Here is a 5,083-nt window from a genome sequence, read left to right on the forward strand (position 1 = left end):
GACCATGCTCTGTTTTATGAAGTGTTGAGGATCGAACCCAGGACTTTGTACATGCTAAGTAAGCAGTCTACTAACTGGTCTACACACCCAATCCTATGTTACTGTCTTGGTGTTCAAGTTCTGGTACCTAACTGGAACATTTTAATAAGCAGCACTGTGTCAAAAATAATGCTGCTAGGCATAGTGGTGTGTGCCTGTAGTCCCAGGTTCTCAGGAGGCTGAGGCAGGAGTATTGCTTAAGGCCAGGAATTCTAGGACTGCATGAGCAACACAGTAAGGCCCTGTCTATAAAAAAATAATGGAACACTTCTGCAGGCCAAAGACTACTAGTTCGCACCCTTAGTCTTGGCTTTGAATGAGCAAAGCCAAAGAGCCTTGAGGGATATGTGGCTCCTGCTTGTAGTACCTTCAGAACAGGAAGGACCATCCTGTACCAGCTAAGTCATCCTTGATAAAGGAATTTGCATTGTGATTTTGTTATATCCTAATATTTAATTTTGGTAACCATTCATTCATTCATTTGTTCACCAAACATGGGCTTCTCTGCCTAAAATACAGACCTACTCAGCTTGAATTGCTCCTAATAAGTAAACAGATAAAGAAAATGTGGCATATGGTAGTATACCCCTATAATCATAGCTGCATAGGAGACAGAAGCAGGAAGATCACAAGTTCAAGAGGCCCTGTCTCAAAATAAAATATTCAAAATGGGCTAACAATGTTACTCATTGGTTGCAAACTTGTGTAGCATGCATGGGGCCCTGGGATGAGGCCCTGGGTTTTCTCTCCAATACTGCAAGGAATTAAAAAAAAAAGAAAGAAAGCCGGGCATGGTGGCGCATGCCTTTAATCCCAGCATTCAGGAAGCAGAGACAGATGGATTTCTGAGTTCAAGGCCAGCTGGTCTACATAGTGAGTTTGAGGCCAGCTGGAGCTAAAAAAGAAAAGAACGAAAGCAAAGGGAAATATAATACATACATAATACACTGTGATATATATACATATACATATATATATATATGATAGTATTCGGTAATCAAGAAAAATAAAATTTTAAAGCTGGAATGGTGGCTAGCCTGGAGTATATAGCAAGACTTGTCTCAAAAACAAAACAAATAAAAATAAAATCCTGTCATTAATAGCAAAACAGATGGAACTGGAAGATGTCAAGTTAATCTGAAATAAGCCGGACACAGAATGAGAAGCATTGCATGCCTCTCCTATCTATAGAATCTTAAGGCTGACCCGAAAGAGAGCAGTGGTTACTAGAGTTGGAGAAGAACATGCAGGGAAAGCAGGCATGGTGGTGGAAAAAGAGCTTGGTTTTGATCAGTGCATGCTGTATGCATGTACAGAAATATCACACGGAACACCATTAATCTGTACAATTAGTATGTCAGCAACAATTAAAAAATGAATCATGGCTGTGACCATAAAACAAAAAGCTCCTATATGGCCAGCCTGTTATGTCCTTCTCGTCTGGTGGGACATTGGTAGTCTCCACTCTGTGAAGTTTTATGCTTCCCATGTAATGCTAACCTTGATTAGGCACAAAATAAAATTGGATAAAGTCCTACAGGCATCTGCATAAATTTTTAGGGCTTGGTAAAGGAAGGACGGCAGGGGCACTCTGTCTTATCGAGAATATCTTTTTAATGTGAAATGTGTATATTTTCTCTTACAGAAGAATATACTGATGCCCGGGTCAGGTTTATCTTCAAGCTGGCTCTGGAACTCTGCAAGAATCATACTCTTTCTGCTGTTACTAGAATTTTCCTCTAGGTGGCGCCATTCGCAGCTCCCCGGTTTTTCCTGGGCCCACTTTCCTCCAGAGGAATCAACCCATTATTTTTTCCTGGCCAGGCAGCTGTGCTGGCCATTCTGCACAGAGCAGCTCTTTTTCATCTCTTGTAGAATCAGCAATGCCTAGGGCTTATTTTGAAATTGGCTTTTTGGGTGCCAGTCCCGTGCCTACCCACGTTTTCTTTGGCTGCTTTTAATGGTTCCTGGGATGACCACTTCAAGTAAACTGGGCTAACAAGTCATTCTCAACACATTAAACTAGCAGCAAGTGCTTCTCATTTTGCCTTGTTTATTGTCTGTTTATTCTCTTATTCATGTGGACTGCTAATTTTGTATTGTTTATCCTTTTATCTATGTGCACTGTCTAGCCAAATAGATTATAAAGTCTTTAAGAACTTTGTATGCCTCAGGCACCTAGCATAATACACTGCCTGAGAGGCAGTCTGCAACTGTGTTTGCTAGTGATGTAGGTGGTGGTTTGTGTTTGTTTATCACCTAAAGATTATCTGTTCTAGCCTAAGCACTCTTTTGGGTACCTTGAGAGCATGAGAGATAAAGTCCCTGTTCTTAAGGAGCATTCACACACACACACACACACACACACACACACACACACACACACACACACACACACACACACACACGTATATAGAGAGAGACAGAGACAGAGACAGAGGAAGAGATACTGTGGTAGAAAGCATGCTATGAAGCAGCCCTGCTAAGTGACTCTGCACATAGATGTGCCATATATGGGCTGCTTGCTGGATTCCCCCGCAGGCCTTTCTTTCCCAGAGATCTTTGAAGAGCTTGTCTTTTTACTCTTGGACTCTGGAATCACTCCATGAGACTTCAGTATGTGTTTCTCTTCTTCTCCAGTTCCCCAAAGGCAGGGTGATAGGTTGTGGGGTAGGTATCTGCCTCAGGGTACCATAAAAGAGATAAGTCATTTTTGTCTCTGAAGTTCTAGCTTCTAGGATTTTGTGGTTTGCTTTTCAGCCATATGGTAATTGGCCTTGAATTCTCAGAATGGCTTATCACTGTACTGTCTCTGGGTGGTTTTGATTTGGGACTGCTATTTTAAGTTGTGCAGACATATGTTCATTGAAAACCTTTCCTTTGTTCCTCATTCCCTTTCCTCCTCCCTCCAGAGTCTCCCTCAGCAGCGCAAACTGGGATCACAGACCTGTGGGGCAGCACACCAAGCTAAACCCACATACATTCTTTAGAGTGCATCTAAATCCCCTTTTCCTGTGCAGTCTTTTCCAAGTCTCCTAAACAGGGTTGTTTGCTATTTTAAAATCTGCCTCAACTTTAATACAAATTGATTCCATTTATCTTTTATTACAGCTGTTCAGAGCCCCCATTATGACTATATGCCTGTGGAGGGCAAGAACAGAGTTGCAGTTGTAGTGCCCCTCTCTGTGCCCTCACTGCTTACTCATTGCATTAATCCACAGTTGTTCATTTAATGAACTGGAATTTTGTAATGTGAGCCTTTGTTTAGTTGCCTAATTTAGAGGATACTCTTCTAGAACATACTCAACACCATCAGGAGTTTCTGTATGAATTGCATTTGTTTGACTTCGGTGGTTGTAAGGATATTTGCTTGGCAAATGCTTTCCAGATACTATGAAAGGTTTTGGATAGATCCAGGCACATGCTTGGAACTTTCTCTTCCTGTTTCCTTCTTAATGCCCTTATATGGTTTTATCATGTAGTGTTGGTACTCCTTCCGGATTTCTTTCCACTATATTCACCTTCTCCTAGGGACTTGTTTTATCATTTTAAATATCTGCTAGGTGTCAGGGGGTGTCCTTGATGTTGAGGACACAGCGGTGACAAAACAAATAGGTCAATTAAGCCAAAATGTATTACCAGGAGCTATAATGACACATTTTGAAAGATGTTTTCAAGTCTCAGAGGCTCCTTAGCTAGGAAACTAGACACAAAACACCAATCATTTGGTTTTCCAGTTTTGTGTCTCTCCAGTATACACACACACGCACACCACATGTACGCAAGCACACACAGACACGTGTGTGCCATGTTATAGAATTCAAGCTTCTGATTTTCTCCTGAAGCCATTTTGCATTTCTGTAGAGTTTGAATCTTTTCTGTTTTCATTTCATAGTAAGTCTAGAGGCTCTTTGAAGGCATTCATATAAAAGGGTGATATGTGCTCACCTGATCAAATATCCTTGAAAAAATTACACATTTTATATGCACAACTTGCTCATATCGAGGGATGGAGGATATGGCAAATGAAGGATAAAGGCAGGGTAGTCCAAGACTCTATGCACATTCTTAATCTGCAGCAACAGTCCCATCCTGACCTTACACTGCAGCCTGGATAAGCAGGTTACAACAGAGACAGGCCACAGACAGCATGTGAGGACCTCAGATCGTATGAGGCCGGAATAATAGGGACCTCTCCTGTTAGCTCTGAGACCAAACAGAAATTGAGTGAATAGAATTTTTTCCAAATAGAACCGGAATGAGCAAGATATTTTTCCTGTTTATCAGCAAACTGCCTCAAATCAAAATTGCAAGACCAAATAGACTTTTGTTCTAGTTATGGCCCCATGTTTTCCCATTTTATTCTCTCTCTCCTCACCCTTCCCAGGTCTCACACTGGAGGTCAGTCTGGCCTCCCACTTTTGGCAACCCTCCTGTCTCAGCCTCCCCAGTGCTGAGATTTTGGGTGTGAGCCACACTAGGTACTCCCCCCGCCCCCCAATCATCCTTAATCGGTTCAGCTTAGAAAGGTCGATTCTATTATTTGGCTGTTAAACAGTTGTGCCTTTTCAGAAACGAGAGAACTGGCGAGGTAACAGAAACCCCCTCAGCGGTACGAAAAGTTGAGCGAGGCTCTTGGAACCTCGGGCAGCTTCATTTTTCTCTAGGATTCAGATTCCTCTCTGAAGACACGGAGGGCAGTGTCGCCATGGTCCCCTCCAGGAGCCAGGGGCGATCCCTTCTCTTCCCCAGTGCAAACTATCCTACTTCCCAAGACCGATCTGGGGTCTGAGGCGACGCCAGGCAGCTTCTGCCCCAATGGCGTTTCAGAAACAGAGCCGGGAACGCAGCGGGCTGCAGAGCCACCCCGGGCGCCGTGCGGGGAGCCGGGGCCAGCGCGGCGTCGGCGGGTGGAGGCCGGAGGTCGCGGTCCGGGTCCGGCGCGAGGAAAGGCAGGCCGTGCCGCCATATTCCCGCTTCGCCCCGCCCGGGCGGCCCCCAGCAGCCGAAGGTCGGTGGAGGCCTCAGCCCGACGGCCTCCGCG

This window comes from Nannospalax galili, unplaced genomic scaffold, assembly GCF_000622305.1.
Source record: "Nannospalax galili isolate Female #2095 unplaced genomic scaffold, S.galili_v1.0 scaffold1296, whole genome shotgun sequence".
Taxonomy (NCBI): domain Eukaryota; kingdom Metazoa; phylum Chordata; class Mammalia; order Rodentia; family Spalacidae; genus Nannospalax; species Nannospalax galili.